We start from the raw sequence: 16032 nt of genomic DNA on the forward strand, positions 1-16032 counted from the left end.
ACATAAAAGTAATTAGAATGACATTCAAAGATCTCATTATTACACACATACATAAGATGCCGCATGCATGTTTAGGATTCCCTATTAGGAAGCAAACTGCAAATATGCAATCCTGCAATACGAGTCATTAGACACCGAAAAAGAATCACTTTTAGTTAACACATGATGTATCCCGACTATACCTACTTTGATATTATTTTTTAACACTCATGGCGTCTGTTCTGTATTTCTACATTAGATAAGTATGCATATTATGCACTATGTAGGTAATGTTTACAGCAGTTGAAATAGTGTAATGCCAAAATACAATATAATATTTCATTAGTTACTTACCAAAAGCGGATCGATTAATAATAATTTTATAAAAATTATCGCCCATTTAGAGAATAAAAAGTACTTATACTTACTTATATGAAATATGATTTTATCGGCAAAAATAGTTAGGTAGAAAGGTGTTAATGTAAGTATTTTATGGAATAGTAGGTCTATCAACCGAACTCGATCTACTCTATGAGTCATGATAGCATAGTGATTAAGACGTCCGCTGCCTCCGGTTATAAGTCGGGCAGGGGTTCGATCCCGGGCATGCACCTCTGACTCGGACACTTGCTTTAGTGGGATACCATAACACTAGAATGAATGAATGAATTGGATGAACCTTAATACTACAACACTTGAATTTTAACCTTCTATTATAAGAGTGTGGTTAGTAATTATTATTGATACTTATATACCGACATACTTACCTGTTCCGGCATAGCATGCTTTCCATCCTAAACTGACACGCCACTTACCATGTTTTGAATACTTGAATAAATGAATGAATGAATGATTGAACGATCGTCTTTGAACCTTTATACCGCAACACTTGAATTTTCGATAAGGGAGTGTGGTTACTAATTATACTTATATTAATAAACTGACAAACGTACCTGTTCCGGTTTAGTATGCTTCCATCTTAAACTGACACACCACTTACCATGAGTTGAATACTCGAATAAATGAATGAATGAATGATTGAATGATTGATCGATTGTCTTTGAACCTTTATACCGCAACACTTGAATGTTCGGTAAGGGAGTGTGGTCATTAATTATACTTATATTAATAAACTGACAAACGTACCTGTTCTGGTTTAGTATGCTTCCATCTTAAACTGACACACCACTTACCATGAGTTGAATACTTGAATAAATGAATAAATGAATGATTGAATAATTGAACGATCGTGTTTGAACCTTTATACCGCAACAATTGAATTTTTATTTTACGATAAAGGAGTGTGGTTACTAATTACTTATATTAATAAACTGACATACCTGTTCCGTTTTAACATGCTCCCATCTTAAACTGAACCTCCGCTTAACATAAATTTGAGATGAGTGCTACATTAATTGCATTAGGTAGGTTCTTAAGGGTTCCAGTACAAAATATAAATTATTCTAAATAATCTAATCGATGCTTAAGAATAGAATTTCTATAAAATATTCCAACTCAGTATCGTAACTAGTTGCATCACTTAAGAATGTGCTAAATCAACCATTGAATCATCTTTCTACATGAGTTAGTAACAATAACCTGATCATTCTCTTGTAACTGATATCTATTGTGAAAATATTGTGTGTTCTAGCTTAAGTCTTATAGATCCGGCGCGCGCTGGCGCGCCGCGTCATCTAGAGACTTGAGCTAGAACACACAATATTACCCTACTGGCATTCTAATTCCGACTAGTATCATCTTCACAGGATTACATAAAAATCATTACTTCAAAGTGTTTCAGTTTAAGAAATTAGCCAAAATAATTAGTTTGACATGAGTTTCTCACAAGTTAGTCGATACTATAGCTAATTTCTTAAACTGGACCCTTTCAAGTAAAGATTTTTATATATACCTGTGAGGATGATACTGTCATTGGCGCAATTAAAATGCCATAAGCCTACTTTATCGTATTAGTTTACAAATTGCGAAAAAACCAAATTAGATTTGAATTTCGCGGGCAAACCCGTCTCATGCACCTTAAGCAGTCGATACTGCTTAAGGTCCTGAATCCTTCGATAAGGACCCTCTGCATTGAAAAATGTGACACAGACTTGAGACACAAAGAACCAAGGAAGAAAAGCGAGTGTGGAAGATACCGTGGCATTCTTTGCGTTAATCGTATTTGTCTTTTTCTGAACTTTAATTATTACAATGTCTGAAGGATGAGAACAGATTTTTCTTACAATTTTAAACTCTATTGTCTAAGAGACACGTATTATTTTACTTTAAATTCATTTTTGCATAATATCGATTTGCTCTTGTAGGAAAGCGTTATTTTCAGAAGGTCTAAAGTACAAAGTTGTTTAAGCAATTCAATTCCTTATACTTATTATAATTGAATCGATTTTAACTTAAAACTCAATGTGTTATAGCGTGTTTTGGGATATTTTCAGTAAAACCAGATTTTCCAGAAGTAAAAATATATCTTCATAAATTATTCATATACAATGCAAAAATCCTTCAATGATTGCCTACAGTCGGATATGTGATGAGTATCTTAACAATATTATAACAAAGTGGAAATTAAAAATTTATAACACCCCCCGACAAGTGAAGGTTACAGTAACTAGAAAAGAGCTGATAACTTTCAAACGGCTGAACCGATTTTCTTGATTTATAGCTAAGAATACTCTCGATCAAGCCACCTTTCAAACAAAAAAACTAAATTAAAATCGGTTCATTTGTTTAGGCGCTACGATGCCACAGACAGATACACAGATACACACGTCAAACTTATAACACCCCTCTTTTTGGGTCGGGGGTTAAAATATACTTAATCGGTATAGCGTACACGTCTTGTATGTACTAATTAGGTAATTAATCACTCGCCGGGACACGAACTTGCGTCATATGGTGATGTCATGTGTTGTAACCACTCAACTTATGCGGGTTAATTGCGTTGCAAGCATTTTGTCTATTTTTAGAGTTCCGTTCCGTCTTATAGGATCACTTTGTTGTCTGTCTATCTGTCTCTCTGTCTGTCCGTCTGTCGTGTCTGTCAAGAAATCCTATAGGGTACTTCACGTTAAGCTAGAATCATGAAATTTGGCAGGTAGGTAAGTTTTATAGCACAAGTAAAGGAAAAATCCAAAAAAGTGAATTTGTGGTTACATCACAAAAAAAAAATTTCATGCACAAATTATTTATTAGTATTTTCAATTTTCATAGTAAGATAACTATACCAAATTGGGTATCATAATATGAAAGGACTTTACCTGTACATTCTAAAACGGATTTTTATTAATTTTATATTGAATAGATTTTTATTTAACGTGTAAAATGTCGAAAAAATACCCGAGTACGGAACCCTCGGTGCGAGAGTCTGACTCGCACTTGGCCGGTTTTATTCATGAACCAACTCATCGCGGACCCACTACTGGGTCCCGTACCCAGTACTAGTCTCAGAAGTAGGATATTAATTCTAATTCAACTCAAATAGATCCTTACTAGATAGATTATTTGAGATAGAGATTAGAATGCTTGCGATTTCGTCTGTAAAGAAGTTTTCATTTCAACAAATGCACCCCGCCCAACTTTTTCATCTTTCCTGCCGCCTATGAACTATTTGAATTTGGAATAAGTGTGCAAAGCTCCGAAAAGGACGAGTCTAATAAGAAAGACGAATACCTACGATTCAATATAGGTGGAATTAACTCGATTTAAAATGATTCTTCTCAGACACAGCCTCAGTCACCTCATAAAATATTCCCGTTATGGCAACAACGAGTTTTTAAATCCTTTTAATACTGACATCATCTCCTCGAATCGATTTTCGTTCAGAAAAAAATCGATTGCATACAACCTTTTTGCTCGAGCAAACCGGTTGAAAGCACGTTCAGAAACCAGTACCTAACTAGAATTCCGAACGCGCGGTCGCCATGCGAGTCGTTGAAACGATTTTAAACGAAAACGAACATATTCCAAATTCAAATTAAAACCTTATTTATTTCGAATATTTTTTAGTACACCAATGTTTGCATCGAGTTTTGGAATAGTGATTATTATTTGAAAAAGGAACGCGATTGTTAGCATATGGCCAGTCCAAGGATGTGAACTTTTTTATTTTTTTTCCTATATGAGTGCTGCAAAGGAATGTGGTTTTTGTGTCCATGCACATAAGGACGTGTGTTCCGTGATTTGTGCGTGAAGGTGCCTTTGCAAGTTTAAGTTTTGTTTAAAAATAAGTTTTAAAAGGTAAGGCTTTTGTTTCGTACTTACTTGTACTTTTATGCGAGTTCCTTGACCATGCGAAGCTTGGAACAACTTTGGTTTTATGATTTTCTTTGTATTTAAGTAGCTTTTCAACCTTACACATATAGATAGACAGACCTACTACCTAATAATATAATATCCTACTCTATTTCGATACCATACGTAGGTACCTATTGTAATAAAGTTTTTAACCCCCGACCCAAAAAGAAGGGTGTTATAAGTTTGACGTGTGTATCTGTGTATCTGTCTGTGGCATCGTAGCTCCTAAACTAATGAACCGATTTTAATTTAGTTTTTTTTTTTGTTTGAAAGGTGGCTTGATCGAGAGTGTTCTTAGCTATAATCCAAGAAAATCGATTCAGCAAGTTATCAGCTCTTTTCTAGTTACTGTAACCTTCACTTGTCGGGGGTGTTATAAATTTTTAATTTACACTTGCCATTTAGACATCAAACCAATGCAAATTTTCTAATAGGAATTCTTAGATGACGTAAGAAAAGAAAACCTATGATAACAATTTAGTGGCAGGTAACTTATTCATTGATTTTCTTTCATTATGTTTCTAATATTATTTATAGCTAAGTATAGCTAAGTAACTAAGTATATTTTTTATTCTTACTGTTTTTTTTTATTTACTTCTGGTTAGCTAAGTACCTAAATGGTTTATGATTTATGATCGATAGGTTCTTAGTTAGGTGTAAACCGTGGTTTATGATTTTTGATCGATACTTTAATTTTTTTAATTTATCCTCAAGAGTTCTGAATTCCTTCTTGTTCTGCGATTACTTGAATCTTTATTCTCTAGTCTCTACACATACAAAAATAGTTGACCGCGACGGTCAAATACGCAACATTAGTTTATTGAAAGTAAATTATGTAAAAGTTAGGACTAGACTAGAACGTTGAACGCAGAACTCTCAGAACTTTGGACCTTTGACAGCGGTATTGACCTTTCACCTCTCATATTATAGCCATGAGTATCAGGCAATCATAAGTCCTAAGAATCTAATTAGAAGGTAGATATAGTAAATATCTATGGTTGCGCAAGTAGGACAAGTAATTTGTACAGATTCAGTCATTACATCAGTGTTATGAGTAAGGCAAGTCGAAAGGTAACTTAATGGCAACTTAGTTCGTAACTTGAGGTTAAGCAACGTTGCTTGAGACTCGGAAATAGATTGTTAAGTCATGATAAATGCGACTAAGAACAAAAGTATAGTTGTTATGTTTGGTACGGAACCCTAAAAAATTAACATTTTCAATGTCAAGATTTTAGCAGTCTTACATAGACTGCTAAAATCTATATGTATGTATGTTTGTATCCAGATTATGTGTGTTCCACCGTAGTGCCTAAACTATTGGGCCGATTTTGATGAATGAGGTGTCAATTGATTCGTCGTAAAGATCCAGGGCTGACATAGGGTATATTTTATACGAAAAAAATTACCTAACGGATGTTACATCAAAAAAAAGTGGGGGTCTCCAAATTTTTTTTTTTTGTTATTGTATCGAGTGGGATGTCCAATGAAAGAGGAGAAAATTCTGAGTTCATAAATATAAATGTACTACAACATTAAAATATATATCAAGCGACAGAAAAACAATTTTACTATAATATTTCAGCATTTATTAAGACGATCGTAGTAGTCGGGTTTTAGTTTTCAACTTTATCTTTTTAAAAATAAAATAGAATAGATTAAAACTGCACCGAATCATATCTATGCACCGAATCAATCGAGTGATAAGATGACCCCGATTGACCTTATCATTTAAGTTAAGTATCTAATTAGGCATCTTCCTAATTTATTTTTAATTGTTTTATGATTGCACTTATCAAAGAGTTAGAGCGGCTACGCACTTGATAGATTGTCACCAGAAGGTAGAGATAATAGAGCCAGAAATAATCTACAAGAGTCTATTTCATCTCTTACCATTGAGTATGGGCGTGGTTATTTTTTTTTTAAAGAATATTAGCCATGCTAATCATGACTAATACTCCCCTTTCCCCTCCAATTAAGCGTAAAGCTTGTGCCAATAGTGGGTACGACAATAGTGCAACGGGTGGTATTTGAACCGCCGACCTTTCGGAATTCAGTTCGCTCCTCAACCGTTGAGCTATCGAGGCTATTAATCCATGCTTCAATTCTAATCCATGCTAATATTATAAATGCGAATGTGTGTCTGTGTGTCTGTCTGTCTATCTGCTACGTTTTCACGGCCCAACCGCTGAACCGATTTTAATGAAATTTGGTACAGATATGGAATACATCCCGGGGAAGGACATAGGCTACTTTTTATCCCGGAAAATCAAAGAGTTCCTACGGGATTTTAAAAACCGAAATCCACGCGGGCGAAGCGGTGGGCATCCTCTAGTGTTAAACTAAATAGATCATCACTCATCCAATTCGAGTCCGTAAAAATGCGGATATAAAAAACTCGAAATCATATCTGATCCAAATCCAAGCTATTCAGTTGACATCTTTGACATATTGATCTACATGTAGATCTAATAGCGATAATAATATAATCTGATAAAGAAAACTCCTGGTTAATAACATACATTTAAAAATAAAATAAAGTCAAGGTTGATCGCCCACCGTCTGCCCACGCTGCGAGTGCGACGTCATGCCGGAACTCGAAACAGCAACAACGTTACTTGTATAGCAAACTTACAGAAAATTAACGCCCCTTTGTTAGATTGAAGCTAATTCAGAGATAGAGCACTTAACGAGTATTATGTGAACAAGTGTAAATTAATAACACCCCCGACAAGTGAAGTTTACAGTAACTAGAAAAGAGCTGATAACTTTCCAACGGCTGAACCGATTTTCTTGGATTATAGCTAAAGTAAGAACACTCTCTATCAAGTCACCTTTCAAACAAAAAAAAACTAAATTAAAATTGGTTCATAAGTTTAGGAGCTACGTGCCACAGACAGATACACAAACACACAGATACACAGATACATACGTCAAGCTTATAACACCCCTTTTTGGGTCGAGGGTTAAAAAGTTAGAACTAGCAAATAAAAACATGGTCGAAAGACTTGACTCGCATACTTGAACTAAATCCGAGACAGCTATGATGTATTGACAGAGCCACCTGCCTCCATTGGGCAGGTGACCTCATGGCAAATAAGGAGGATTGCTTCACGTAATCCAAATAAAGATGGCCGATTATATACTTAGCTAGGTAGATACTTAGCTAACTAAGACCTAGACCTGCGCGTGTAATTGTGGAACAAGCTTAGCTTATTAGTATTTGTGTTCATTTTTAGGGTTCCGTACCTCAAAAGGAAAAACAGAACCCTTACTTTGTTGTCTGTCTGTCTGCCCGTCCGTCCGTCCGTCGTGTCTGTCAAGAAACCTAGAGGGTACTTCCCGTTGACCTAGAATCATGAAATTTGGTAGATTGGTAGGTCTCATAGTACAAGTAAAGGAATAAATCCGAGAAACCGTGAATTTATGGTTACATCTTTAAAAAGAATTAAAATGTCTTTCAATTTTCAAAGTAAAATAACTATACCAAGTGGGGTATTATACGAAAGGGCTTTACCTGTTTATTGTAAAACAGATTTTTATTTGTTTTTGATTTATCGTGCAAAATGTCGGAAAAATTACCTGAGTAGGTATCGAACCCTCAGTGCGCAAGTCTGACTCGCACTTGGCCGGTTTTTTGTTTATTCTTCGATTTAGACTTATAAAAGCGCGTAAGAAAGTCAGATCGATTGTAAGTTTCTTGAACGAGAAAATAGACGATGGCTATACTAATCCTCATCGGCGAAGGGACAATTGCCAAAGTTGCGAACATCAGCTGGGTGGGCATGCATATTAAATATATGTATAGAAGGAAATGTTGACTGACTGACTGACTAATCTATATAGTATAATAAATAAACATTATTTGTTTATTTATTTATTTATTTACTGGACGGATCGGGCTGTTCGGCATGCAGATAACTATTATGAAATAACATCCGGTGAGAAAGGATTTTTGAAAATTGGACCTCTAAAGAGGTAAAGTAGGGGTTTGAAATTAGTATAATCCACGCGGACGAAGCCGCAGACGTAAGCTAGTCCTTCATACAACGATTACACTGTCTAGTATACAATAAACTCCGATGAAACACAAACTCAAATGAGCAGAAATTGGCATTTTAAGATTTTATCCTCATAATCCGATCCGTAGGTTTAACCAAGGTTGTATACTGTCACATCGTCATACCTAGTCATATACACCCGCGCTCGCCCTTGCTTCTGTGGACTCCTGACCTTACTGGAATGGTCGAGTAATTATTTGTATTGTGCAATATGACGTGATGTTTGCTTTTACATTGTAGACATGTTTGTATGTTTGTTTTTAGGGTTCCGTAACTTAAAAGGAAAAACGGAACCCTTATACTTATAGGATCACTTTGTTGTCTGTCTGTCTGTCTATCTGTCCGTCTGTCGTCCGTCTACTTGCTAAATTTAATGATTCTAGGTCAACGGGAAGTACCCTATAGGTTTTAAAGACGAACAGTGTAGAGGTCAGAGACAGACACAAAGTGAGCCTATAAGGGTTCCGCTTTTCCTTTTGAGGTACGGAACCCTAAAAAAAACCAAAAATTAAGAGATTTGGTTTAGTTTACCTTTCTCGTGAGGAAAATGCAGATTTTAGGCTAGATAAATCTTAACAAGTAAATACATCAATGCCTACTACTATGATATAAATAAGAAAACCCGACGTCAATAATATTTCGCAAAATTTTGAATCCATATTAAAAATCTTACCCAATACGACGAAATCATCAAAACCGTCCACGGATTTGGTGTAAAATCAATTCGGTATGCTAATGTGTGAATCATGTGTTGCGACAACAGTCACGCTGCTTTTGGTAGACTGTGGGAAGACTCGGAGGCGTAGCTTTTGAGCAATTTTTAACCGACTGCGGCCAAGCCAAAAGGAAGGGTTATGATTTTAGCAGTGTATGTATGTATACTATGTAAGAATGCATGTATGTATGTATGTTGTATCCAGATTCTGTGTTCCACCGTAGTGCCTAAACTAGTGGATTTTGTTGTATGAGGTGTCAATTGATTCGTTGTATAGGTCCGGGTGGCATAAGCTATATTTTATACGAAAAAAATTGACCTAACGGATGTTACATCAAAAAAATCGAAGGTCTTCAAATATTTTTTTTGATATTGTATTGAATGGGAAGTTAAATGAAAGAGGAGAAAAATCTGAGCTCATGTATATAAATGTACAATAACATTAAAATGGGCAGAAGGTATATTGCCATATATTTAGTGTTAATTTGGCACATTAACAGGGCTCTCTCCGTCACTCGTTTCATACAATCGTAGTTCCAATTTCATTTGAATATTAAGCAATCAAAGTCCATGAAATTTTGCAGACATACTCTAGAAATATCTGTGTCTGTGGTGTTTTAGATTTTTCTAAAAATATCTAGTTTTAAAATTACAAGGGCTTAAAGATTTGTATGAAAATTTTTAAGACCGCGTAACTTTGAAACCGAATATTTTAACAGAAATCTGGAAAACCATAGACATAGATATTAGTTTCTAGAATGGAAATATATAAAAAAAAGTAGCAGGGGTTGTTATTATATCGATGCCGAACCCGAAATTGTAATAAATTTTTTTGTCTGTTTGTCCGTGTGTTTGTGCACGCTAATATCAGAAACGGCTTATTCGATCTAGATACGGTTTTCACTAGTTTAGTGTTTATTTCATGTCAATCGGTTCATAAATAAAAAAGTTATGTCAATTTAAAGAATCACGGCGAACATTTTTAACGTACAGAGTACGTACTACACGCCTCGCGCCTGAGCGTCCGTGGCTATATAAAGCGCGGTCACTATTCCACGCGAACGAAGTCGCGGGCACAGCTAGTTTATACATAAGTAGCTACTTTGACGTAAAATGTTTACACATTTTTTACCTGCAATCTATAATTCCCCAAACCACTATGATTCAAACTTCATAGTCGCTGATCGTTCCTCCCTGTGTTGGGAACAATTGAGTAGAATAAACTATATTTTTATTCAAATAAACTTTTACAAGTGCTTTTGAATCGTCAAAATAATTTACCACTGGTTCGGAATGCCAATACGCAGAGAAACTTTCGGCTTTTATGTCTATAACTATACTACTAATAAATAAAATTGAAGTGACTGTCTGTTTGAACGGGCTAATCTTCGGAATGGTTGAACCTATTTTGACGGGACTTTCGCAGACAAGTAGAGGATTAACCAAGGAGTAACATAGGCTTCTTTTTTAACCGACATTAAAAATGGAGTTGTGTTTTTCTACCTATGCTCTCTACCTGATATCTCCGAGATTTCTGAACAGATTTGTGTAAATTTTTTTAATCGATAGAGAAACTTTCGACATTATTCCATAAAAAATTTGGACTCCAACTCCTCAATCCTGATGCTGTAGGGGATCTGACCAATCAACGCGGGCGAAGCTGCGGGTATCATCTAGTTTATAAAATAACGAAGGTCTGTCCCTCGCTGGCTCTCTTTCTATTATTATGGGTCATAATTAGGTAATTACCTACCTACATCTAGAATCTAGATACGTATCTAGTATCTACCTACTTATTATTTACTAGCTGACGCCCGCGACTTCGTCCGCGTGGATTTAGGTTTTTAGAAATCCCGTGGGAACTCTTTGATTTTCCGGGATAAAAAGTAGCCTATGTGCTAATCCAGGATATTATCTATCTCCATTCTGAATTTCAGCCAAATCCGTCCAGTGGTTTTTGCGTGAAGGAGTAACAAACACACACACACACACACACACACACACACACACATACAAACTTTCGCCTTTATAATAATATTAGTGTGAAGATTTACATATAAGAACAATACTTATAAAAAAACCCATAATGATTCCGTGATATTCAACTAAATAACACTTTATTATAATTTTGTGTGACTAAAAAACAAATGAATGAAAAACTACACGTAGGTACTACGTGCAAAGCAAATCAACACTTATTGTACTTGTTTTAGAGTTTATTTTCAAAGTAAATAATCTATATCTATACTAATAAATAAAATTGGAGTGTCTGTCTGTAATTTTGAAATAACTACCACATATTAAGTTCATATGGTTATTTGAACGATACCATAACTGAATCACACGTTTTTAAAATTTTTGTCTGTCTGTCTGTCTGTCTGTCTGTCTGTCTGTCTGTCTGTCTGTTTGAAAAGGCTAATCTTTGGAACGGCTGAACCGATTTTAACGGGATTTTCACATACAAGTAGAGGATTGACCAGGGTGTAAAATAGGCTACTTTTTTAACCGACTTTCAAAAAGGGAGTTGTGTTTTTCTACCTATGTACACCAAAATCTCCGAGATTTCTGAACCGATTTGCGTCATTTCTTTTTTAATCGAAAGAGGAACTTTGCGACATTGTTTCATAAAAAAATTGGATTCCAACTCCTCAATCCTGATGCTGCAGGGGATCTGACCAATCCACGCGGGCGAAGCTGCGGGCATCAGCTAGTATTAAATACATTATTGATTTACAAAGTATTTAATGATAAAATTTAATTGAAAATATGCCATAAAATCATAGCGATAAGGCACACATGAATTGCAAATGTAAATTTGTTTACGCGACCTCGGCGCGAGGTCGGTCGTAATCACCTGTAACTTCTGCTTTGTAAAGCCGAGTTCACATAATTGTTTACGTAATTATTCTTTTAGTGCGTTTTTTTGTTACAATCTCCAAAAATAGAGCTGTTTACGTCAGCAAGAAGTTCTTAAGTTAAAGCTTAAGTTCTAGAAGCAAGCAAAATACAAATAATTTAAATGTGAATTTGCACCAAAAAACAATTAAATAATATAATATTGTGAATGTTTGATAGGTCGTCGTATATGACGAATCTTATCACTTGTTTTGATACGTTTCCACTGCAAAAAAAAGTTAATTTTTTTTTGACAGATTTCAAGATTTGTTAAAATGTCAAATAAGTTTCTCTTCAAGAGATTATACAGTTTGACAATTCAAACGAAGTTACTTTAACAGAAAACAAAGTTTTCACCATGTTTTTATTTTTGTAAACGCAAACTGTAATTTACGAAAAAAAAACAATTTTCAATTTGCAATTTTCACTGCAAACTCAGAGCAAAAAAAGTAAGATTTTGTATATATAGACAATTCTTTACAATGATATTACCTGTAAAAACTACTTAGGTTTTTAAGAAAAGCCTAAGTAAGGTCTATGTAAATGGCGAATATCGTAAACTTTATTCTTAGAATTAAGTTCTCATGTAAATGACTTTTCATGGTCTTTATGAGAATTAAACGTTTTTAAACCTAAACCTAAATTTCTGAACCTAGGATAATCACTATCTCATAGTGACTATCCTAGGTTCGGTTTAAATGACCGAGAATTTAGCACTCTTATCAAAAATCAATACTTAAAGTAACTGTCTATCAACATCAATCGTGGACAGTGGCTAAAACAACTGTAAAACCTCTGATCTTTACATTACATAATAATAAAAGCATGAAAATTAAAGAAACGTTAAAAAAACTCGTACCAACACGCCCGTGACTTTGCACGCAACAGAAGGCCGGCAACAATGATCTTCAGTTTCAGTAAAGGAAGTAATATTTTCACTATTTTATTTTATATTTATAAATTTGCGTTCACAGCTTGCGTACGGATGGATGAGCGAACGGACAGACAGACAGACAGACAGAAAATAAAGTGATCCTATAACTGACTGACTGAAATAGGGGAAGTATCGAATCCTCTATCCGGGGCACGCACTTTTCACTCTTGGAAGCTATCTGAGTTTTAAGCAATTTAATATCACTTGCTTTATCATAAGACAAGTGTAAAATTAAACATTTATAACACCCCCGACAAGCGAAGGTTACAGTAACTAGAAAAAAACTGATAACTTTCAAACGGCTGAACCGATTTTCTTGGATTATAGCTAAGAACACTCTCGATCAAGCCACCTTTCAAACAAAAAAAAAATTAAATTAAAATCGGTTTATTAGTTTAAGAGCTACGATGCCACAGACAGATACACAGATACACAGACACACAGATACACAGATACACACGTCAAACACATAACACCCCTCTTTTTGGGTCGGGGGTTAAAAACATAGTGAGGAAACCAGCATGCCTGAGTAATGAGTTCTCCATAAGTTTTTTAATTCCTTTGAGTCCTGTGTGACCTAACCTTAGTATAAACTATACAATATGATGTCACAGATGTGGGCTTACATCATTACTTTGTGCGTATGTGGGTAGACATCGCCAAGTTTTGGCTCAAAGAAAATTAGATTAGCACCATGTTGAAATAGTCTAGGTCTAAAATAGTATTTATTCTAGACTAGGAATTAAATATTATTGTTTTTAGTTTAGTTTGTAACGATGGGGCTGACATATAAGTAGGTCACCTATAAAAGTCCCTTAAAAACCAGATTAAAAAAAAAATAGAGTATTAATTATTCTAGGGTCTACAGACTATGGATTAAGAGGGGTCTCTCCGTCACTCGCTCCATACAAACGTAGTTCGTCTCTCATTGGAATACTCACCAATCATACTCAATGAAATTTTGTAGAAACGTTCCAGGAACTAATATTTATGCCTGTGGTTTTCCAGATTTCCGTTAAAATATTCGGTTTCAAAGTTACGCGGTCTTAAAAATTCACATACAAATCTTTGAGCCCCTGTAATTTTAAAACTACATACATATTTTTAGAAAAATCTAAAACACCACAGGCACAGATATTAGTTTCTAAAATATGTCTGCAGAATTTTATGGACTTTGGTTGCTTAATATTCAAATGAAATTGGGGCTACGATTGTATGGAGTAAGTGACGGAGAGAGCCCTGTTAAGTATTATCCATAGGTATTATCATTGTTTTTATTACCTGACTGTGGTCATTAGCTGATATTTAACCACATTTTGACACCTTTTTAGGGTACATTACCCGAAGGGTACTAACGGAACTCTATTACTAAGCCTCCGTTGTCCGCCCGTATGTCCGTCTGTCTGTCTGTCTGTCACGAACCGTATTAGTCAGAGAGCTGTTGAAATATTAATGAATGAATGAAATATTAACAAATAATAATTTTAAAACGACCATGCCATGAAAATTAAAAAAAAATTAAAAATGTTATGTTTTGTACGATGGTGGGGAACCCCTCGCGTACGAATCCGATTCCCACTTGACCGAATTTGATTTTATGATGACATCATTGCTTTTAATTATTATCAGTTAAGGAAACATAAGGAAGAAAAACACGATAATAATATTCATAGACACGACTCTAATGTAATCATTGAAAGATAAGTTTATGAATAACCGGCTGCTAGCCTTCAGTGGCATGCAAAAGAGATATTGTTGAGGTTGATTATTATCATAACTATTTATGATTTGAAAAGAGCAACTGCTGAGTTTCTTGCCGACTTTTCTCAATAGATACTACATTCCGAACCGGTGGTAGAGTCCAGACGTAGCTACGTCTGGACTCTTGTGGATTATTAACTTACTAGCTGATGCCCGCGACTTCGTTCGCGTGGATGTAGTTTTTTGAAAATCCCGTGGGAACTCTTTGATTTTCCTGGATAAAAAGTAGCCTATGTGCTAATCCAGAGTATAATCTATCTCCATTCTAAATTTCAGCCCAATCCGTCCAGTAGTTTTTGCGTGAAGTAGTAACAAACATACACACACACACACACACACACACTCACACACACACATACAAACTTTCGCCTTTATAATATTAAGTGTGATTTGAGTAACATCTCTTAATGCTACGCGTAGCATTAAGAGATGTTACTCAAATAAGTTTATTATTAAGAACATTAAGCAAATTTTTTGTGTAAAGGTTTTTGTGAAGTAAAATAAATCGGTCACGTGCGAGTTGGAATTGCACACGAAATAACATTTTTCATTTATTTTTAAATTTCGTGGCGGCCATTTTGTAATTTTTATTATTTTTGCTGGCAATGGAAATACACATTCTGTGAAAATTTCAACTTTCTACCTATTACGGTTCACGAGATACAGACCGCTGACAGACAGACGGACGGACGCACGATCGGACGGACAGCGGAGTTTTAGTAATACTTAAATAGAGTACCCTTCGAATACGGAACCCTAAAAATTGTTTTTTTTTTCGAAAGTTCGATATGTAGGTAGATTACCTTAGATCCAGTATAATTATTATCTTACTGGTTTTTCAAAAATAAGTGTTTGTAAATTGGTGTTGATTATGATGTGCTTGAAAGCTTAAAAGTACCAAATTATAGGATTTCATAATCTGAAATGAGTACATGCCATCCAAAAATAGACTGAACACCTTTCAGTTAAAACCAGTAAAATAACCAACATAAGATGGTCTCTATATACAAAGTATTCTCAAAGCTAGCACGTATCTATTAATATTGGTTACTCCACTTATAAAATCTGGTGCAGCCATGTCACTTCACCAGTTTAAATTGGTCTAAGTACTCTAATAGATTTCTATGACAAAAGGGGTCACGTAATGATGGTTAGAGGAATTTAGAGATGCAGCTATGGCCATCTCCAATTTAAAATGGTCTCAACGTTCTAATATTCACTATGGTAGGATGGGTCAGGTATAAATGGTGATGTAGACCTTTAGAATAGCCTTCATAGGTATACGACCTTAGTAGGTATGTGTCAATTGTTATACAACTTCTGCTTATGTAATGCTTAGCGAATGTACTATAAGTATGAAGTTATATTTCAGGTTTAAA

The 16032-nt window shown here is 35.0% G+C and overlaps 1 protein-coding gene across 1 annotated transcript in view; it reads left to right on the plus strand.

The window, feature by feature from the left end:
• Positions 1-3869: 3869 nt before the first annotated feature.
• LOC123879039 overlaps positions 3870-16032 on the plus strand; it is a 48443-nt gene continuing 36280 nt past the window's right edge. Inside the window, exon 1 of the mRNA XM_045926543.1 lies at positions 3870-4233. The gene's annotated coding sequence lies outside the window, so the exon portion shown is untranslated. The remainder of the gene's footprint in view (positions 4234-16032) is intronic.

Source organism: Maniola jurtina, chromosome 27 (assembly GCF_905333055.1).
Source record: "Maniola jurtina chromosome 27, ilManJurt1.1, whole genome shotgun sequence".
Lineage (NCBI taxonomy): Eukaryota > Metazoa > Arthropoda > Insecta > Lepidoptera > Nymphalidae > Maniola > Maniola jurtina.